A 24274-nucleotide genomic window follows, 5' to 3' on the forward strand; every position below is an offset into this window, starting at 1 on the left:
AGCTCACATTCATGTTAACCCATTATTATGGTAATACGCGAGGTGCGTTTTAACCCTTCCAGAAATCCCGTACGTTTTTGGTTTAACAATAGGCTCGTTAAGGGTTCCTGTTATGAATTACTAATTAGTTAAACGCAGTAAAATTATTTGAGTGAAGAAAACCTGTTATTTTAACAAAGATATGTTTGAAATTTCCCCACCTACGAGTATACCTACATACTGCGGGTAAATGTTTCAGTCTTATATTATCTTGCACCTTATTGCCTCACAATAAAGTTTAATTTCAGTCAAAGGGACCCGTATAGCTAAATGTACTTTCTTAACAAACTGAAAACTAAAGAGTGGAGTTGAAATCAAACGTGATTTTCCATATCAAACAACTTTACAGCGGCAGCTTCATCCGAATGAAACTTGATATGTTCCAGAAAGTAGGTCATCACTGCCACTTGAAATTGAATTTTACGAGTAGGACTTAATGTAGGTATGTAGTTATGATATGACAGAATATGTTAACGGTCAGCATAATTACCACAATCGTAAAAGTTTTGAGTCTATATCAGATCTCAGACTAAGGTACAAACGGAGGTAAGGTACTTTTCAGGAGGATTCAAAATAGTTCCAAACTATGTCAGTTTTCACCCACTTGATTCCCCGTTGTAAAATCAACACTAAGGGCTATATTTCACCGGGACACCATGGCGGCGCAACCAGTCACCGCTACAACAAAATTTTGTTGGTAGCGGGCTGAGCTGAGCTGAGCGCCGCCATGGTGTCCCGGTAAAATATAGCCCTAAATGTCCCAAGCGATGCGGCTCCACGCGCTAAGGAAGAGAGAGCCTTAATGCGATGCCCAAATTATCATATTAAAAGGCCTCTGTCTGTGCACGACTGAGCGCGGCATTTACAATTTTCTATCTATCTTAGATGAAACAGCGCTCGGGGTATGTAAAGATGTCATTTGAGTTAATTATTAAAATATACCGACTTGAAAAATATAGATGGAGAAGTAAATAGGTCGCTACAAAGAAAACGGGGCTCGAAACTAGATTCATTTCAAGCATAGATTAAGTGAAGAATGAGGATATATTTTGGCTGGTTGAATATTACCAACATTGATTGAGTTTTACATTGATTGAGACAATAAGGCTGGGTTGCACCATCTTACTTTAACATTAACAAACGTCAAAAATCTGACAAATTCCATACAAAAAGCACCGGTTATCGTTAAGTTACGGTCAAAGTTAGGTGGTGCAACTCAGCCTGAGTATTTTAGATTTAGCCTTATGTTCAACTACTACTGTGTTAACCGTCGAATTGACATTCTAATTCAAGCAATCACCGTCGATTCCTGAGTCTTGCATGTTCCTTGCACACCACGCTAAATCGACCGGTGTAAATGCCACTCCGGCTGTCAAATTGACGGCCCCTTACGGGAGCAAATCGCCTTCCCGCCCTTTCGCAGTAGTTTCATCGCTGTTAAACTTTAACGCGTCTGCATCAGGCATTAGTTGGAGCAGCGCCAGCCGTCACAATAATCACTTTGGACCCAAAGTGGAAGTGATAAAGTTTAAAGTTGTGATAACGGAGGCCGTAATGCATTCGGAAGGAAGGATGTCTTTATGAGTGTTTATGAGTTGGTCCTAAATACGCCATTTTAGCCGTAATTTACAGAATATAATGTAATTCTAATAATGTATTCTTAAAAAGGCTATAAAAATAGGATGGAAAAGGCCAGACAGAAACTAACGTGGATTCTGTGTTCATACCATGAGTTTACGTTAGGTGTGCTCGCTAGCGAGTACGTCAAAAATCTCTATGAAGATTTTGTTTCTTGAAAGTAGCCGCTAGGGGCGCTGCACAATATGTCATACAATTAATGTCATTTTTTTACGCAGTCGCTAGCGAGCACACCTAACGTAAACTCATGGTAAGCACACTGTTTTTGCTAAATACAGACAACATAATTTAGAGCACTTAGTTTTAGACATACTAACTAACCTCTTTAAGTACCTACCTATCACACTAACGTACATCACAAAACAATCTAGCACCCATTACTACAACAACTTAAGATGCAGTGTTTAAGTTGTTAGACTGTCATATGCCTACATGAAAATGCTGGGTTGGACCGTCTTACTTTAACTCTATCAAACGTCCAAAAGTCTGTCAAACCCCTTGGTCTGCGGGTGTCTATGGGCGACGGTAATCACTTACCATCAGGTGATCCGTCTGCTCGTTTGCCTCCTGTCACATAAAAAAAAACCCATGTAAAACACCGGTTATCGTTATAGTTAGGTACTTACTGAAACTCAGTTTAAAAAAGATAGTTTTAGCACCTTCAGCTAGCAGCTCATTGACATGTTAAGTAGAACCTTTGAGCCGTGTTGACGTTCCTGCCCTTTGACGGCCCTCACAGAGGACTCGCGGCCTCCGAGCCTCCTCATTAATGCCCAAGGTGCACTCTTTATGTAGAGTGACAGTTTGCATATTTTAATGCACAGCAAAGGCTTTGGTCATACAGCTATAGATATACCCGTTTCATATAAAGAGCCGTTTTATAGAGTAGGTACAGGTTTAAAAAAGAATCCGTCTGGTAAACATAAATCATTGCCGTGATAAAAATACAAAGGTGGGTTCACAAAAAACAATACATTTCAGCTGGGTTATTACAAAAACTGGATTTCAAGCGAGTCAACAGAAAGCTTTTAAAATATATCGACTTTACAAAAGACCATTTGTCAAAACATTGGCGATTTTAATCGAATTATTCGCCTACAATAAATGGCGGGCGGGTCACAAGTTTACGCGTCGTAGTTTCGTGCTTTTTACGCGAATTTTCAATTTTTCGAACAAAAAACCTTTGTTGCTTGCAACTAACAAACCGTGAATTTTGTTAAAGCAAAAGGTTTAATTACGCCGCAGGTGCAGGGCCGTATCGGGGGAGATCGATGACGGCAATTTTTTTAATTCTCAGATACGAGTAGGTATGTAGAGTTTCTTTTGCTAGCGAGGTGTAAGTGTAATTTATCAAAATAAGAGTACGCAACAAGGAGAACTCTACTTCAGTTTTCATTGAAATATTTCGACAGTTATGTCATTACTTCTACGGTTGTTAAGAATGATAATTTTTAATTTCGTGTATTGAAAAAATATTACAAATACAAACAATTTAAGTAATAGAGCGGGCCCCGAAAACTTAGTCAATCCCTCCCTGGTCCGTCAAACTGAGCGGTATTTAACACACAGCCCTCCGGGCTCACATCTGACATTGTTGCGATTCCGCTATAATTTTCAATTTCACTATAATTTGTTAATCACGATGATAAATTATTTGAAAAACAGTGGTTTGAATACATGCGTTATTAGTCAAATCAAAAACATTTCTTTCATTTCAAAAATTAATTGATGGTAAATAGGTATCAAGCATGCTAGTAATTCATACACATAGTAGTTTTACTAATAGGTATATTTTTAATTGGTTAATATTTAGTTAATTAACACGGTGATAGTATTGTTTGTACACCTGCTGCAAGTACACATGGACAGGACTTGCAAATATTATAGCGATACACACGCTCTTTGCATACGTGTTTCAATCAGATTATAATTATTTATTTCTACGTTTCCTTTTTATATTCTCAAGGCAAAGGTAACAGTCGAAACCTTTCCTTAAGAAGCCAAGAGCCGTTTGAAGTAGAAATCCTTTGAGATATTTTTCAGCGAATGCCTGCATTGCCACTAATGCTTCCATGCGTGCAATCTGCTTTAGGCTTTAGGTTCATCGTACACTGAAGAACGCTTTATAGACATTCTTGGGAGCAGCGCTCACTGCGCGTTGCAATGTCCCCATTGGCTTCTTGGTGCATAATTTCTTTTGTGTGGAATATCTGCGTTCTGGAACTTGGAAAGTTAAACGTATAAAGATTTCTGCAAAAGTAACTCTGTTTATATGAAACGTTTCACAAAACATTTTCTTTATAAATTTTGGCATAAACATGGAGCATGTTTTTTCCACATTAAAAATGCAAGTTTCAATATCATCATTTGTTATGTTTTAGCACAGATAATATTAATGTTAGAGCTAGGATTTGGCTTTATTTGAACGAGGATGTAAGTGACCAAAAGTGACCAATCAAAAGATAGTTAAAAACATAATTTCTACTATACATTTGTGCGCGTCCTTAGTCTTTATTCCTTAAACAACAGAATCAGCACTTAAAAGAAACGACTATTAAAATGTGATCTCAGTTTACAAGACTTTAAACTACTTTAATGCAGTATAGTTGTCCAATTGGTTCAGTAGTTTATTCATGACATGGAAATGAGACAAGCGGCACTCATTTTACCCCATTATCATAATCACGTATTAAGTTTGCAACAATCTGAATAATCGCTCGCACCCAATAAACATCACGAACTCCAACCATTTCTCAGTTTAACTACTAAACTGGTGTAAATAATTGCTTTTCGAGTGGAAACACCATAGCTAGAGTCACGTACCCACTTGTCACGCGCCCGGTTTATGTGCACCGGCGCGATCTGCCTTCAGCCGGTGAGAACCGGAATTTTCCGGAAAATAAACGCTGACGTACAGGGAAATGAGATCAGGGCGTGCTCTCCCCGGGCTTAATTTTAAGGGAATTTCCTCGGAATGAACTCTAATTCGCGTGTGAGAGTGGCGCGTTATTATTTTAGTGAGCAGGGCATGAGTGGCTGCAGCTGAATGGCTCGTAAAAAGTGTTTGCCGGAATGATTTGGCAGTTTCGTTTGATGTGTTGTGTGATGTTTTGTTTTTTAAGGGCGAGGGAACGAGCGGACGGGGCGGTCTAAAGTGATTACTGCCGCTCATAGCAAGCTGTTGTAAATTACATACGGATGTAGGCGTGCTAATGTAAGTGGATTCATTTAGATTAGGAAAGGCTATTTTAATGTGGCGGTTAAGACTTGTAAATATTATTTTCTAAGCAGATTTTATCGAGTACTTACACGCTTTAGATTCAGAAGATAAACATTATGACGACGCTTGGCATTACGTAAACGTGTTTGCGACTAAAAGGTTTGCAAACAGAATGTCATGCGTTAACGTGTTAAAGGAATCTCCAATTTCACCTGAAGGTCAAAATACAAGGTTCAAGATAAATCACAATTACTAAGAAAATATGGTAACAACAAATACTTCCTACTTACACACCGACTTGTGTTAAAAATATAGATACAGGAGGAGAGTTCAAATAAGTAACATTGCTTAGTGACGTGTAGCCTCTCTACTCTATAATCAAATCGTTTCGCAAACCACCAGGAGGTAGATTGTAAAGGGGTACAACAAACCCAACATTCCTATTACAACCTAACTAAATTGCAAAGGCAAGAAAGTTACTCGTAAAAGTTGCTCACAACATACCTTTGTAAAGTGTAAGTCACAAATTATGAAGTTGTTAAATGATATCGTCCTGTACGTTAAATCTCAAAGTTAACTTAGTCAAACTCATGCTAGATTTGTATAGACCAGGGGTGGCCAACATAACATTATTGCTTCGCCGATCGCGAATTAATATTCGCGATCGACTAGACTAATGTACAGTCGATCGTGGCAATCAAAAAATACTATACAGGATTGTGTACTAAACTATGCTGTTTCATTTAAGATTTCAAGAAGTATGTAAGTGTTAGATCGCCCAGGGTTTCGTTAGTAAACAGTAGATCTTGTCTAAACAAGTTGGCCACTCCTGGTACAGACGATCGAGTTTTTAAAATGCTAATAGTCTCATTGCGGGCGCATTCACATAGGATGTCTTTTTACAGAATCACACCACACTGCTGTGTGTACAAGAGACGTACCGTTCGCAAACAAGCTCTATGGCTTCCCTATGGAAATCTCATCATTCATTGCAACTGTCTTTTCCGAAAAAATAACATAAATAATCCACCAAATTGGACGAATTTAAACAACGTCAGTTCCGTTTCATTGTGGGAACATTTATTTAATTTGGCCAGTACTGATCCGACGGGACCCACGTCAAGATGACGGACGCGGCCCGCTCGGGCACTGGAGTGACGTCACACTGACGGGGAGTATGGACACAACGGGGAATACGGACACTATCGGGACACAATATCAGAGAAGCTTAACGACTGTTATGGGTCTGAAAATTATAAATAACTTGAAAAAATCGAACTGCCTAAGGCGGGAATTGAACCCACGACCTTCCGCTTTCCGGGCGACTGCTCTTCCAACTGAGCTACTTAGACACTGGATGAACCCGTCGAAATTTTTCAAGTGTAATACGCTGTTACGGCCAGCGTTTGTTTCATCAATGTTAAGTATACCTACCCTACATCTAACAGAAATATTGTTGCAAATATTTAACGCTAAAAATTAAATAACTATGTTATGGGTCTGTTTTTTAAAGAAAAGGTTAGATTAGATATAAAATATCTGGGGCTCTTAAAACTATAATATGTTTAGTTTTTATCATAACGCTGAAAATTGTATTTTTCATAAGAGGATGTTTAACCCTTAACCACCTACCAGAGGTCTCTCAGACTCCGGTGAATTTGTTTCTTGTCGTAAAGTCGTATGCGCTGTGAGAGATTTAGACTTTTTTTGAAAAATTGTCTTAGGTTGTTTACGCCTTTATATATATTATATATATTTTAAATTTTAAATAAAACTCTGTAAAAATGATTTTTTTTTTACTTAATTACCTGGGTGCGGGCAGCGCAGGACCGTTCATTGTGGAAAACCATGGGGGAGGCCTTTGTCCAGCAGTGGACATCATTTGGCTGAAACGAACGAACGAACTTAATTTGCCAACTTAGTTTTTTAGAGTCCTGAGAAGAGAGGAGTCAGAGAGACCCCAGACAGGTAGTTATGTGACTGAAACAGAAGGTAGAAGGGGAGTCGTTAAACTCACTACCTATTTTCAGCCATGGGCACCATTTAGCTCACCAATAGCTACACAACTGTATACAAACCAACACGTTAAATAAGCTAGTCATTCATTAATCGATTTTTTCTTTAGTGGTAAACCAACAGTTTTAAACTCACCTTTAAAGCTTATCCCTTAAATCCAATTTCATGAAGTAGCCGACTCGAACGCTTCGCCTCGTATAATCGCACTAAAATGTTCAACTGCTAGTAACGCGGGTAGAACATAAACTCGATGAAGGGCCGTTTCTATCTCACTTCTACAGGATCATCGTTTTCATAAAGTTTTACCGTTCATGAGATTTCTCTTCTGATCGGTCTTGCATATCGATGGTCCCTAAATGATAGAGTATCGATAGTGAATAGGTTGAGAGACTTCAAAATTCTCGACTCGACTGTCGGTAATTATTCATAATAGCCGGTAATTAATAATAATTTTCAATTTATCACATTTACCATAATCCTACTATCCTACTATCCTATCCTACTTAATATTATAAATGCGAAAGTTTTGATGTCAGAATGTCTGGATGTTTGTTACTCTTTCACGCAAAAACTACAGAACGGATTTTGTTGAAACTTTACAGTATTATTATTAATTAATATTAATTGTAACCCAGATTAACATAGGCTATAATTTATGCCGATCTGTGACACTAAATTTCACGCGGGTGAAACCGCGGGCAAAAGCTATACATATATAAAAAAACCAACCGAATTGAGGACCTCCTTTTGTTGAAGTCGGTTGAAAAGCATTCATATATTTTGATGCAAGAAAATCTTTACAAAATAGAATAACAACTAAAACTAATCAACAAGGTACAGACACTAAAATGGCATCATCAGGCAGAAAGTCTTACTTTTTTGTCCCTTATTTGACCCCGTAAAGATGTTGTCTCAGTGTTAAAATACAAACAACCAGAAGGACAGTTAAGTAGTAACGTACATATTTCAATTTAAAACTAGCAAAAAAGACCGTAAAGACGTTTACGATAACTTCGTGTTTCCTTTTCAAGCACTTCAGATATTATTCCTAGTGATCCAGGCACGTCCTCCGGGACGCGTATCATTTGTTCACTTGATGTATCGCAACAATCAGCCGGCTTTCTTAGTTTGTACCGCGGACCGCACTCAGGCGGAATGAGCAATAACGAAGCTGGGAAAGATGGAATACGGTCTTGTACTGAGGAACAATTGATTGCTAAGTAATGTTATGTATTAAACTTACGAAGAAACATTATTATTGGATTTTTCTTTTGAGTCAAAGTAAACGAATATTCTATTTTTTTGATTTTCCATTTTCTTTCGGTATGTTTTGGGTTTTTGCTGTCGGTAATAAATTAAAACGCTGATTAATTACATTATTAGAATAGTCGGCCACAGCCGCGATCGCTGAAAATTAATTTGTTTTTCGGAACCATTATTATTTCTCTTAGTTCTATTTCCCTTTATACGTATCTCTTTCTAGTTGACATCAAAATCTTAGTCGCTATCTATTTGAAAGAGATTGCAGTAGATGCCATCTGAACTGATGGCCTCGGCTTTATAATCTACTGTGGCAATCTGCGAGGAGTTTGAACCGAAGTGACTTTGAGTAACGACGCTCACTAATCAGCTGTACGATCACGACAGCTCATCCGAAACTAATATTATGAACTATGGGGGTTGTTGTATTAGTAAAGTAGCTTTAAAATTTAATTTAAATAGCAGGCAGGTAAGTTAGTACAGATTAAGTCCATCAAAAAAAAATCACATAAATAACAATTTCTACATTTGTATTGATTACCGAGAAAAATTACATCAACAATACGAATAGACCACGGCATTTATAGCTGAATATTATATTGTAGCATAATTTAAAAGACAGTAGCCGCTAAAGTTAACACTTTGACATAGCAACCAACCGTACACCTGATTGCATTTTTTTTGAAGTTCTTGCACCTACTACAAAAAAAAATAGGCAGATAATAATATAGTACACCGATAAAATATGTACGTTCGAGAATCTGCATGAGTAACTGCCACGTTGTTATTTACAGCCCATGTAACGCGTACTCAAACAAAGAATAAATACATACATTACTATCCCGAGCAGTTACAAACACAACCCCGCATAATCTGTTTTGGTCCTTAGCTGATCCGAAATTCAAATGTTTAAGATTATTACCGAACATTGTAAGACGCTAAGGCACTAAAGGCCGAGAACATTCGGAGGGTTACGCACCTCAACGCTAGGTGGCTCTTAAGGGCCTCTGCGACCCCGAGTTAAAGGGTTAAGTGCAGGGACGAGTAGAACGTATGCTACTTATTTAGGACAGTAATTGAGGGATCATGGGATGAGACACTTACTGAGAACAAAACACGAGGAAGCTAAAGATTTTTCACACAAGGATATACCTTGTTGAGGGTTTTGCAATGTTTTCTAGTCTAACTCTAATATAATCACGGGACATAATTTATTATGTCTATGTCACCAATGCTGCCAGAATTTCCAAGAAAACTCAACCAGTTGAGGCTGAGTTAAGTTCCAAGGGAAGAACAATTGTTTTTTGGATGCAATAAATTAGGAGAAAGTAGGTACTGTTCGTAGCGAAGAGTCTAGAGTTTTTACGAGTAGTCTGAGGACTGTAAAAAGCTTTATTTATAAGTAATTTATAAAATAAAATCTTTGTCGCGCATTGTGAACCGTTAATAATGCCATAAGGATATTTGCCAGCAATCCGCAATATCCCCATGACAAATAAACGTAATTCTAGTCCAAGTAAAATAAACATTCAGCGAATAAATTGGCTTACTTTCAAAACGATCAAAAGGCGTTGTTTAAGAAAACGCCAGATTAATACTTATTTTTAAGCTCCGTTATTTTGGGGAAACCCAATAATTAAATTTGCTTGGACAGCGTCTGTTCCGGAAAATTGTCGGGTAGATGGTAATTACCAATCGAGTCCGCCAATGTTATTACAAATCTTGAGTTTTCATGCAAATTGCTCGGAGAGGGGTGGCTTGGTACTTGGTAGAGCAAGTGCTGTCTGATCAACTAATGTTATGGTGACTGTAAAAGCTGTGCTTTTCAGCTTGACGTATAAATTGTTTAACGGATGACTTGACCATGTTCTTGCTTGCGAAGAGCATGACGTGTCTTTTGTTCATTGAAGTAATATTACATTATATCTCAATGCTTATTCATACATTTTCTTCTTCTAATTGACAGATTCACAAATTGACTGAATTAATGATGCCTGAAAATTGACGTGTTTAGGGAACAAAAATACAAAAGGCAAAGTTGACATTTCATTTCTGCCATCAATAATTCAAACTACAAAAGCCTCTTGAAGCTTTTTTTACTCTCAAAAATATAAATGTCCTGTAAAAATTGGATTACTTTTGATTTTCCACAGTCCTTATTTACGGATAAGACTTATTTAAACGTCGGATATTCTTCGACGAGGCGCAATAATTAAATTTCCTTGGACCGCGTCCCACAAAATTGTTGGGTAGATGGTAATTACCAATTGAAATCCGCCGATGTTATTATAAATCTTGGGTTCTCATGCAAATTGGATGGGATTGGGGCTGGGGGCATGAAATGTCATGTTATTAGGGTAACAAGTTAACATTAACAACCCTGTTCTCTTACACAATTACTAAACTAAGGCAGACGACTTTATTTCTAGATCTGTCAAAACTGTTTGTGTTGAAATGACGTCATTGTGAGCTGAGGTGTCTTAGCTTAGTGTCAGCATTAAATTGTTGTAAGCATTAGATTTGTAAAAAAAACACCCACTAAAATACAGTCGAAATCGACAACCATAATACCTTCGTACATGTACCAATGCAATTTAGCGACTGATACCAACGTTGAAGTGATCCAAGAAATATCTAAAAACTTCAAGCTGTTTCAATTTCCATGGCAATATCGGGGCGGGCGCCACCTGCTGCAATCTCTGGATGCATCAAACTTCCCAGACTCGAGTCGCAATAGTTTACATGTCTCGTAGATAACGACTCTTCGATGGTTCAGCCAATCGGAAGTTGCAGATTGTTTCTGGTAAACTCTGGTGAACGATTTAGGTATTAGAACATAGTTGTCTGTACTGCTTTTCAGTGTGCGTTCGTAAATCTAATTTCCATCGCACCCTGGGTAAGTACACCATGAGTAAGGGTTTATCGAGCAAGTATCTAGATTCGAAATCGAATTCTAAAATTTTGTCTCTCGTTCTCAGTTGATGAGCTTTACTCCAAAAATAGTTTATCCCCATCAATCCTCAAGCGGTCGCATATGACCGCGTAACAATTGATTACTATTTTAGAATATAAGATCAACACATAAATGAACAAAAAAAAAAGGAAACCATAGAACACAAATCAAAAATTAAACATTTGTGTCTCATTCGGCGGGGCTGTGGGACTTGAAGGGTTAATGTGGGTTATGGTTAATCTTTGGGGCCTGGTATGTTTTGGAATAGTAAGGAATTCTGCGCCAATTAAGAAACTGAATGCTATTCAATCATTTATTAAAGTCATCGGTCATTGTTCAGTAGACGATGTACCGGCGAGTGGGGTATCCGGGGAAGACGTAGCCTCCCGCGGCCGGGTCGTAGTAGTAGGGCCTGTCGAGGAACCGGCGGTAGAGCAGCGAGTCGGGGAAGAGCCTGTCGCCGAAGCGGATGGTGAGGATTTAAAAGTAATAATCTTTAGGGTCTGGAATGGTTTAAGGATCTGGACGCAAATTAAGAAACTTAATGCTATTCAATCATTTATTAAAGTCATCGGTCATTGTTCAGTAGACGATGTACCGGCGGGTGGGGTGTCCGGGGAAGACGTAGCCTCCCGCGGCCGGGTCGTAGTAGTAGTGCCTGTCGAGGAACGGGCGGTAGAGCAGCGAGTCGAGCCGAGTCGAGTCGAAGAGTCTGTCGCGGAGGTGGATGGTGAGGTCGCGCTTCTCCGTGTTGCCTTCGGACGGCGCGGGCGCAGCCAGGCAGGCCACCACGCACGCCAGCAAGAATATGATGATGGCTTTGTTCATCTGCGAGTAAAGGGTTCATTAGCTTTTGTAATTGAAGAAAAGTATACAACACTATAAGGAACAGAGAAATTGTAAGAATATTGGACTAAAACTTTTTTCCAAGCTCTAAAAGTGCTTTTTAAAAGCCTATTTGCAAAAATAAATGAGTTTTATGAGTTTTTTTCATCATCATCATGGGTGTTTAATTAATTTGTTGTAGAGAATAAATTTTATAATAATAGGGACATTAACTTAAAATGACTTAAAAACTAAAATTTAAAAATTACATTATTACATCATCATCATTATTTGTGCCACAGGATGTCCACTGCTGAATATAAGCCTCCCCCAATGATTTCCACATCGCTCGGTTGGTAGCGGCACATAAGGTCACATACTTAGCAGAATGAATGATGTTATTATTGATAATGCTGGTATTATTTTATTTTAACACGTAATAAAATGTCATGTTTGCTTGAATCAAGAAACATTTTAGATAACTTACCTTGATGATTATCAAACAAAGATTGACTGATGATTATAATAAGACGTGCCCTTTTATATTAATTGTACTTTGTACAGACTTCAAGTGTACATTCAATGATCATTTTCTTGATTAGAGAAAACATTAAGTAGCGGAAAACTTCTGTGAAACATGATGTGATTATAATTTGACATTTAATTAGTGGTCTCGTGCATTTGTAAATAAAAAATATTTCGCTAATTTTAGTTTATAGTAGAAGTATACGAGTTTACAATCATGTTGTTTTCATTGTGTTTGTGTGTTTCTACTCGTAGTATCTAGAGATGTAACAAAGCACTTTGTGATTTGTACGTACAGACGACGGCACGTCAACGTAACCACTGTGGGTTCTTGAGCAGTTGTAATAGGGGCGAGTTTGGAACAAAAATGGGTAGCCTGATGTGCTGTCGTATGTACATAAAGTTTGAGGATTTTTTTATCCAAGACAAGGCAGTTATTTGACCGCAATCGCACCTGGTGTTAAGTGAGATGCAGTCTAGGATGGTACATATCTGCCCTGTAAGTGCCTATACACGCCTTGAAAAGGCCCGGATTATAGTGTTATTTGTATGCTTTTTAGATATGTCTAATATTCGTTTGAGACAGTAGCTACTTACTGCATTGTGGTTAGATAAGTCTATTCCGAATTCAAGGATGTTCTGAACTAACATTTTTGTACTTAGATCGACAATAACATTTTAGACAAATTACTTAGGTATGATACAATGCCACTTAATAACCGATTAAAATGAAGATAGCCGGAACTATATAAATTGAATAAGGGCAATCTCGTAATACATGTATTATTATAAAATTCAACTAGGTACCTAAGTATCGTCAAACGGTAAGTCATTTTATATTTCTAGATTACGTCCTTTTTCAAGTTTTAATTTGTATCAAAATACTTCAAAATTGTTTTTGTGGTTTAGGTGAAAAGGTGACAGGCAGATTATAATGTTTCATTCGTATATATTACTAATATTATAAAAGGAAAAGAGTTTGTTTGTATGGAATAGCTCTAAAACTACTAACCCGATTTGTAAAATTCTTTCACCATTAGGTAGATCTGATGAACATACACGGTGCGAAGTTCTTTTTTTAAAGTCCCGTTAGCCCCTCGTACTAAGCTAAATATGCTTGTATCACGAGTGAGCTCACCACAATAGTCGAGCGGCGGCGGGGACCGAACCAGGTTCCCCGGATCACAAGTCGGCCAGTCCGACCCCTTCACCGTTCGGCTATCGTAGCTTCCAAGTTATTAATATTAGTAAGAAGACAGGCATATTAGTCACGTTGCGAAGCTCTCAATCATAGTGCGACCATATAACTTACGATAAACTAGAGGTACCGGCCAAACCACTTCGTCGAAGATGCCAAGCATCTGTGGAGACTTGTATCCTGGATCGTTACACTATTTGGCAGGGAATGTAGTACGTCATATTGCAAATACTCGTACAAAACAATCTATCTATACTTATAAATATGTAGAGAGGTCAATTCTGTACATGAAATATATTTTCAAAATAACTATCAGGGGGTGATTAGTGATCGATACTGATACCAAAAATGCAATCAGTAAAATTTTTGTCTGTCTGTCTGTCTGTCTGCCTGTCTGTCTGTCTGTATGTTCCTTATAGAAACAAAAACTACTTGGCGGATTTTAACGAAACTTGGTACAATTATTTTTCGTACTCCTGGGCAGGTTATAGGATACTTAGGAATTCCCACGGGCACGGGAATTAGCGGGAAAATCCATTTGTATGAAAAATCTAAACTGCTTAAGTTAGACACTTGAAATTTGGCATGCAGGTACCTTAGTAAACTTAAAGCTTAGTTACAATAGGATATTGCAAAATTCCCACGGGAACAGGAGCTAGCGAGAAAAAACATATGTAGGAAAAATCGAAACCGCGTAAGATAGATGAAGGGGGTAAAACGGGATCCACGCGTACGAAGTCGCGGGCGGCCGCTAGTACTTACTTACTAATATTATAAAGCTGAATTTTTTTTGTTTGGTTGAATGCGTTAAACTCATGATCTACTACGATTTTAAAAAATAATAGCCCATTTAATAATAAGGCTTAAATCATATAAAAATAGCCTGTTTTCCTTGCTCATGGCATCACGCATGGATAAATTAAACTTAAGAAACTTGCGCGAAAAATTAAAGAAATTGAGAAACTTAACAGCTTTCTTAAGACAGGATAATATCTGTCGAACAGCTAGTAGGCTATAGTTAAATACCTACTATCACGCTATGACCAATAGGAGGAGAGCATCAATGAAAAATGTTGCGAAAACGGGAAAAAATATTCAAACGATTTTCACGCGAAGAAGTTGCGGGTACCGCAAGTAAATAAACCACAATTTAATAAACTTACTTTATGTAACATACTTACTCGTATGTAATTAATTCTTTGGGATTGAGAGTAATTTTAATTAAATTACAATTTTGCGGTGATAATATTAGTTTTAAAACAGCGGTTGGGTTGATCAATAACCCTTTTTAAAATATGATAATAAGAATATTGTGGGATGCATGCGACCATTTGGTTTTGTTTTATCAATTATAATTAACCTTCCGCTAGCTAAAAAAGCTAAATTCGAAATTTCAATTTCCTGTCAGTAAAAGTCTTTTAAATTTGAATTAATAACCTCAAATATACATGTCTACAAACAAACATGTGTACCTTTTTCGTAATATTAAAATGTTAAGCGAACAAAAAGCAGCGGAATGGTATTTGCAGAGGTGACCTATATGAAATCCAATTACATTGTTGATATCAATCGTAAATATCCTATTACGCACAATATTGCGACCCTTTGTGATGTCAGCATTTATCTCAAGTGATTTTTTTACTTTCATGACGTATATTTATGTAAGTATTTTATTTACATACAAACTAAGCAATACGCATCTACTTGTAGGTAGATTAAAATATTTTAATAATCGAGATAGAGTTCCAAAAGGTACTGAAGATAAATTGTAAAGATTTTTTTCGCTTAATACTTCTAGTAAATATGTTTGTAGTTAACTATAAAAATCGTAATGAACACCAGGATCTTTAAATAAAAGTTTGACATTGTTCTCATCAATCGTTGATACTGGCAGCTAAGAAAAGAAGAAACCAAACTTTAAAAANTTGTGAAACCACGACTAAAGACATTATTAAATTAAAGAAGGATGTACCTTCTTCATTTCGTCACGTAATCCACTTAGTAAAGATATTAAGTTGTATGTGTTTAGTTATTGTGTTGCCAGCTCAAAACAAACGGCTATTTATTTCCTTTGTTTGATAGTAAATGAGTAGGCGGTAACTTATAGTAGTCTGTGATAATAGCTTGACAGCTTGAACAGTCTCCGGTTCGAACACTGAGCTGGACTATTGTCTGTGGTGAAATCTCCCAGTTGTGGGAATGTTAGTAAATTCACTATTATTTTTAAAATTATGATTTAAAAATCCAAATAACACTATGCATTATGTTTTTTAGTCGTTCAACCTTTGTTCTTTCTATTCTCGCGATACTGGCCAATAAAACAATAAAAGTCAAATTCAAAAAATATAACGCTATTCATTTGTTTTTCAGATGAGCAAAACACTATGGCTGCTTCTGGCGCTATCCTGCCAGGTTGCTTTGGCTCGTGTGGTGGTTAAGCAAGAGTACCTCTACCACGATATACCAAAAGAAAACTTAGCAGGTCTACGCTACAATATGGGTCTGATGGAGAAACCCTACACTGTGCCGCGACTTGCCCTGCCGTGCATGATGTTCCAGTTTGTCGGCGTCAATAATAAAAGTAATAAATAAACGATAATGTTTTTATTCTGTCATTTTGTTACTTTTATTTTTTGTCAAAATATTAATGTTGTCTTTTGTAATAGAAGATAGTCCAATCATTGTAATAAATACACATCAGGGTAGTGAATTAAAAAGTTTTCATATCATCAAACAATATTTATTTCATGGCATATCGACTTATATGATGTGAGGGAAAATAAAAGCGTGTCTGAACGGGAACCGGTAGTCTTCCTCGAACGTTGTACGGTACCCGTACACCTCAGGGTGTAGTCTGTACCCGTACCGGTACTTGAAGATCAGGTCTCGCTTGTCCCTGTCTCCCTCATCAGGTGTGGGTGCGGAGAGGCACACAGCCACCAGTGCCAGAAGGAACACCAGGAAGATTTTGTTCATCTGTAAAAGTATCAAGGTTATGAAAGCTGTTACTTACAAAGCCTATTGGAGCCTAGTTAAGCTGGGTTGCACCATCTTATTTAAACTTTGACAAACGTCAAAAATCTGTCAAATGCCATACAAAAAGCACCGGTCATCGTCATAGGTACCGTTAAAGTTAGGTGGTGCAACTCAGCCTTAGTTTATTATATTGAACCAACGAAAAGGAGGAACAGGATAGTATCTTGATTCCGAATAAGACATCTAACTTATTTTAAAAAATGGGGCGTTATGGTCACAAAATAAGACAGCAATAACCCAATTGATCTGAGGAACGCTGGTTCGAACCCACTGGACTATTTAATTAAAGTGAACCCACTCTTAACATAAGTGTAATATAATTGAAATAAGGTGGAGGGGTTAACGGGACTATTAATAATTTTTGCAATACACTTTTTGTGAGTTTATAAACATTTTTTTTTATTCAAATAAAAAAGATAGTTACCTTGACTTCAACCCAAAGCCGATTGTTGCTTCCATCGAGGGAGCCTTTCTTTTTAAACTGTTACTAATGACACAATTCATCAACTCAAGGAAAAGCATGTCCGTGGAAAATTTAGAACTCATATCCTTCTGCAAGCCTAGTGCCGATTTAACTAATGATATTGGATAGTCTTAATATAATTAGACATTATTAAATTAAAGAAGGATGTACCTTCTTCATTTCGTCACGTAATCCACTTAGTAAAGATATTAAGTTGTATGTGTTTAGTTATTGTGTTGCCAGCTCAAAACAAACGGCTATTTATTTCCTTTGTTTGATAGTAAATGAGTAGGCGGTAACTTATAGTAGTCTGTGATAATAGCTTGACAGCTTGAACAGTCTCCGGTTCGAACACTGAGCTGGACTATTGTCTGTGGTGAAATCTCCCAGTTGTGGGAATGTTAGTAAATTCGTTCGTTCGTTCGTTTCAGCCGAATGACGTCCACTGCTGGACAAAGGCCTCCCCCAAGTTTTTCCACAATGAACGGTCCTGCGCTGCCCGCATCCAGGCTCTTCCCGCGACATTTACCAGATCGTCGGTCCACCTAGTAGGAGGCCTGCCCACGATACGTCTTCCAGCCCGTGGTCGCCACTCGAGACTCGAGTTAGTAAATTGTCTTACATAAATTATTTGGTAAAAAAAACGAGATTGTATGTAGGTAATACTATTGCCAGTCGGAGCTCTAAACAGGCCTATTCAATATAAATAGGTTTTTTTTACAATTGAGTTGTTCTGATCGCGTTTTGATAGAAGATACACAAGTAACCATAATATTCCTGCTATTTTAACATTGGGAGAACTGGTTATCACTGTTATTAAAGCCAACGTAGCGACAAACCCATTTCCTTTTATTTAGCTCGGATAAAGTCGGCAAAAGATGGGATATTTGCGCCGTTTCTGAGCAATATGTATCACATAGTTGTCGATAAGCCGAGCGGTTATCCGGCGCAGACAGTAAGGTGGGCACAGTAGACATACGAGTTCAGTAAGATTTCCTATAATTTTATTTCGCATAGTATTTGCAAATACAGTCCACAACAGTACGTTTCTCTAGAAACTTCCTGCCCCGTACAATCAAACTGTGGAATGGACAGTCGTCTGCGGTGTTTCCGGACGGAAACGACCTGCAAGCTTTCAAGAGGAGAGCGTATCTTCACCTTAAAGGCCGGCAACGCACTTGTAACGCCTCTGGGTCTGCGGGTGTCTATGGGCGACGGTAATCACTTACCATCAGGTGATCCGTCTGCTCGTTTGCCTCCTGTCACATAAAAAAAAAATAACCTCATAAACTCAAAGGGTGGTTTAATTTTTCCTGAATAGTACAGTTCTTACATTGCTATTCGCCTGTAGGCATGTAGGCTGCTGGGGATAATGTGTATGTAACGAGATCTGTGTCTCTATAGGAAATCATGAGATTAGGTGTAGACCTACTTCAATATTGTATAATAACAACATATAGGTAATGCCATTCCTAGTCAATACAATATCTGAAAACATTCGATCAAGGATGAATTTGGGATATTCTGGATCCAAATCAGCTACAGCTGTTGGCCTACTGATATGTTTTGCATTATAGTTGTGGCTATAATCCGAATGGTAGCATGTGGCCGGCTGTCTCCACGGAACTCTACTTATAGATACAGATGTCGATATTCTCTTTGATTTTATTTTGTTTCGCTACATGAAAATGATTATAACACGCTAAAAACATTATAGAGTAGTTAGATATATTTTTGCATTGAACTGATTCAACTGAATTTCAGGGCTTTTCCAAGTGGGAGTAAGAATGTAGTCAATGTTTTAGTTTTATTGTGAATTACTATGTATTCGTTCTGTTCTGTTTTGTTTAAGTTGTTTTAAATTGTAAGTCGTGACAACAACATGCTACTGACAGCGGCACTCTTGTAGCGGAGTTCTGGGCTGACACTGTATAGGCAGGCCTGGCTCACTCCGCGCGGTACATCCGATAATTACCTACAGCGAAGCGCCCCGCCGGCGGGTATTATATCAGTCGAGTGTCACGCGCGCGCTCGTCAGGACGCTGGCATGCGTTGTAGTATGATTATAATTCTATGATCGAAGTATTATTTAAAAATGGACATAAAGAGAAAGAAATATTGTGCGGCGTTCGGGTGTTTAAATTCGAAAAGTAATCTACCGGATTTATCTTTTTTTTTTGCTTCCCAAAGATGCTGAAAGGTATGTTGGCCATGTAGGTAATCAATAATTCTTAGGATAGTATAGGAACCTAACCTACTATGAAGGTTTTCCATAATGACTGCATACTTACCTACATACGTACCTCATTACAAATAAGTAGATTAATTATTTTTTCACTAGACAGCAACCCTAACAGCGTAAGAAGAGTTCAGAGGCACGCGATAGAAAGAGACAAAACTTGTAGGTGAATAAAATTGTAGGTACGTAGTGCTGTGCGAGCTGAATTCCACTGTATCGCGTCGTAGCAAGACTCGCATTTATTTAAATCGTCTTGCGGAGTAATCCTTCTGTACCTGTACTATTACTTATTCTGTGGTATAGGTTTGTTGTCGACATGACAAGAATAAGAAGAAGTCGTTACAATGGACAAGTTTCGTGATGTTGAAAACATTAGATTTCAATGGGATTAAAATATAGACCAAAACTAAAAACCCGGTGAAGTTATTTTTGAAATCCATCAAGAAATAGCTGAGAAATTAATTATTTAAATTACCTCGATATTTTCGCGTGGAACTTAAAAATTGGCGGTGTCGTGATGTCAGGCCACCTGTTCAAGTTTCAATCACAATGCTTACCACCCCTAGCGCATTGTCGAGAATGACACTATAATGACAAAGTCTTATTTTTCTTTTTAAATATGCCCCCCTAGACAAAACGCACTTTTTGATCGAATCGAAAATCGAATCCGTCAAATTCCATACAAAAAAGGGGCTTTTCGACCACTTTTCGACTGGTTTGCGATTATAATGGCACTTTGTCTAGACCCATTGGTCAGGTCTTGGATATGTCAAAAAAGATTACACAATTTTACTAAGAAAGAATATTGAGTGACCCTGGCTGAAAAATTAAATACTACTAGATTTAAAAAAAAATGGATCTGTCAACAGCACTGGCCCAGGGGTGATTTACTGTTAATTTGTTCTTCGAAGGACTGTCGTGACTACTTCAAATCATGTTATGCGCAAGTTTAATTAAGGCCCCTGTTACTTTTGTATTTGTAGAGATATTTTCATGATTCTTTCACAATTATTATTAGTTTTACTTATATTTTCAAGTTTATTAAAAGAAAAAAATTGGAAACTTGTCCATTGGTCAACTTGGATGGCAACACTTATGGGTTTTCTACCTAGGTACATGAAGCGTATCTGTATTCAAGTACTGCGACTCGAGACACGATAAAAATCTATTGTTACCACGAGGTCATGCGATTGTTTAGGGTTCCGCGAGCTATTTAGCAAGTTTGCAAGTGTTTTAGTTCTCAGTTTAGTTGGAGTTTAAACTCGAATAATATTCCATCTAGTCCGATGTCCTAACATATACTTCGACCGCGTCCACATCTCGAACTGAAAACTACAGGAGTTATTCATTCAAACTCCGAACTGAAACGTGAACTGTGCGTTTATTTCGAACTAGTTTGGTGCGGTTTCGGCAGCTCGAAACTTCGTTCAAAGGATTCTCAGATTTGTACTTAAACAGGGCTAAGTCTAGTTACTCAGGACGCATAAGTTTATAGTAATCTAAAGGCTCGTGTCAAGATGTTGTTCCGCAATTATCTTACAGTGCTTCTGAGTTCAATTCCCAGATATTGGTAGTGTAAAATGTTAGCTAGTAAATTAGAATTACATGGATCGGGACCATACTCCATGGCAATAAGGCTATATAATACCCTTCCTAAATATTTCTTCCCCCCCCGCCCCGCACGGTGTAGTGCTAGCGTACGGAGTTCTCGGGAGTTTTTGCTTATAAAAATAGATAAATCGCTTATAAGTGTTTGTGAGTGTAATAATCGGTTTGTATGTGACACGAACTACGGAAACTGTAAGTTATTCTGTCTATTTATCGCCTTGTTTGTGTTTTCTGGTTAAATATTCGGTGAGTAAACATCTTTTTTATTTTCTCTCGTTGCGGGTGTTTGATAAAATCGGCCCGCGCCAACCGAGGTGGCGGGTCGACCGTGAGCGCGCTGCGTCTGCGGTGCGCGTTTCCATTGCGCCCGACTATAAACTCGTCCGTCATGCCTCTGTTCAACGATCAACCCGTCGACGTCGCTAACGAAGTGTTTCTTTTTTTCTCTCCGGACATGCTATTTGTAACACCATTGTAACACCATATTAAATACTTGTTTCATGATTATTATTTTATTTCTAATGACATCATAACTATATATTTGACACTAATTGAAATTGAATTATATGTTTAGACGACCAATACTGCTGGAATTTATTTACTTTTTATTTTTTTATTTATTTTTTGTTTGTAGGTGCGCGTGTAACGCTCGGAACAATATGGGATGAACTAAATTGTCGAATCGCGCGCAATCAATCATTCGATTGCACAAACCGGTTTTGCGGGCGTCGAGACACTCAACAACGCGTAACAATGTCACTCTTTACGAATATTACACATTAACACAATTACTACACACACACCTATACAAACAGTTTTATCTTTTTATTAGTATTCTTTTCATTAGTATTCTTAATAAACGTAGTCATATCATCCTTACCGATTTCCCGCCTTTTGTATTTATCTGTGCACTAATATTACTATTTATGTATGTTTATCTAGACAATTTTGTGCAGCTTTTTTATTTTTTATTTTATTTTACCAATGGTCCGTGACCCTCACTCGGCATGGGGCACACTGAAAACCAGCGCCGTGGCCTTCGTCACCGTGGGCCACGGCATATGCTGAGTGGGGTCCCGTTGCAGTGGGCATCTGGTTGGTGAATGGGTGGCACTGCTCAGTTTACTCTTGTTTTTATTTTTTCTTCTTTTATTATTATGTGCCACTGTCATGTCTATGTAATTGCCTGTATTTGTGTGATGTCCACTGTAATAAATGTATCTTTCTTTCTTTCTTTCTTTCTTTCTTTCTATAAAGCTTTGTAACTGAGCTTTTTCAGAGATCCTTCATTAATTTTCCAAAAGATTTTCCATCAAACTCGAAGGCACTTTAAATGATTTTAAAACATCGTAAAAGAATCTTCAAGTGCTCGGCTATAATGGATACTAATATTTTTATAGGGCATATTCTGAATGGGAGAAGAAATAATTCCCTTGAGAAAAATAATAATAAGTACCTACCGAGAATTTGAAATGCGGCCGCTATTATAGCACATAAAGTTTAATGTACAGTCGCGGAATGAAAAGGTTCGTCACCTTAGTGTCGGTTTTCGCTTGCACTAGGTACTGTAAGAGTCAAACCTGCCAACATACCAGTGCAAGAAACAGTGCTGCTAACATTTAAATAAATGTGACGTTTGCTAACGAAGAAGGTTTTGCTTATTTTTCTGTCCCATCAGTGCAATGTTACAAAATGTATTTTTTTTATTTAATAGAAATAATAATGGCAGGTTGAACCAACAAGAAGGTTTTAGTTTATCAATCATAAAAATCTTCTTGACAAGATAAATGTCAAACAACTTTAATCTGAATAATTTTGAACTTTACTGACTAACAGTTAAAGATTATTTTGTCTAACTCGAGATTATTCTGTAACATAGTTTCAAAAGGTAATATGTGCTCGCGATTCGTTGAAGGAATCAATTTGAAAACTGACGAACCTTTTCATTCCGCGACTGTACATTTTTAAACCTTTGTTTGTCACCTGTCATCCGCTTTGCAATGGAGGGAAGTCGAACCTTAATTTCGAACTCCTCCTATTTTCTTCTGATTAATTTCGTTGCGGGTCCAATGACAGTTTAACTTTCCCCCGGGACAAACTTGACCTTCATTGGTTGGGTTTTTGTGGCGGTCAAGCTGTAGATCCTGGCTACACAGGAGTTGCAGTGGTGGGAACGAGAGGTGGGAATAGTCCCGTTCCTAAATATTTAAGACAGATAGATAATTATGATAAATTTGTGGCGTCCTTAAATGTTTTTCTATGTGATAAGTGTTTTTACAAAATTGATGAATATTATACTAGGCTGCAATAAATTTAAAATTGAATAAATATATTATTAAATGAAATATAATTAAATAACATAATTAATAATTGTTACTACTGATCTAAAATTGTAACTTCTTCTTTTATTTTGTAAAATGTATACTTAATGCTTGCTATGCCCTTGCAGGGTGCATGTGATGCGCTGCCCTACCATTCACCAACTATCAAACCACATGTAATGCAATGCAATAAATGATTTGATTTGATGATTTGATTTAGCTTACTGAATAATCAAATTTTCTCTAAGTGTGATGATATGTTAGGCATTAATCTTCCACAAAATGATGAATTTTCCAAATTGCATAATAACTTTACACGTGTTTTAGCTTGCCACTGAAAATGTACTATGAAAATTTTTCTTTTGTCTAATGGTGGTGTCTATTTTTTTCAAACTGTGAACAAATGTAATTCACAATCGGTGACACATTTTTGATATAAAATAGAGCCTGTTACTACATAAGCAACACTGTTCAACTTGATGATCTGTCTTCACAGATCTAGGGTAGAGGAATACCACGAAAACGTCAGCATTTAATGGCAATAATTTTATTTCTCAGCGGTCATCACATCATCAATAGGGAGGGTAGTATCCGAACTTGTCGTAGAAGTACTCAGGGTCATACTCTGTTTTCAGGGCATACGGGTAAGAGATCCGGTACCTCCGGGGCTCAGCCAGCCTGTAGTACGGGTACGCCGCCCTAAGCGGGAACCGGTAGCCGATCTTGCCATACTCCGCCAACCATTCCATGTCTGGCTCCGGTTCCGGTTTCGCTTCTGGCTCCGGTTCCGGTTTCGCTTCTGGTTCCGGGTTTGCGGCGGCCATGGCCGCGACGATGATGGCGAAGAGAACAATGTAGAATTTCATCTAGAATAAATTAAATAAATTAGTACACTGTTCAACAAGCTATTAGTTGTTAACTAAGTACAGCTTG

General features: G+C 37.7%; 1 protein-coding gene and 1 non-coding gene across 2 annotated transcripts in view; both read right to left on the reverse strand.

The window, feature by feature from the left end:
* Window positions 1-24274, reverse strand: part of gogo (thrombospondin-1 like protein golden goal) — a 101339-nt gene that overhangs the window by 45736 nt on the left and 31329 nt on the right. The window lies entirely within an intron of this gene.
* Window positions 6177-6249, reverse strand: TRNAS-GGA (transfer RNA serine (anticodon GGA)). Its single transcript has one exon. It is a non-coding gene; the product is annotated as a tRNA-Ser (tRNA).

The sequence above is a fragment of the Ostrinia furnacalis genome, unplaced genomic scaffold (genome assembly GCF_004193835.3).
Source record: "Ostrinia furnacalis isolate ACB-3 unplaced genomic scaffold, ASM419383v2 OfSCF5438, whole genome shotgun sequence".
Lineage (NCBI taxonomy): Eukaryota > Metazoa > Arthropoda > Insecta > Lepidoptera > Crambidae > Ostrinia > Ostrinia furnacalis.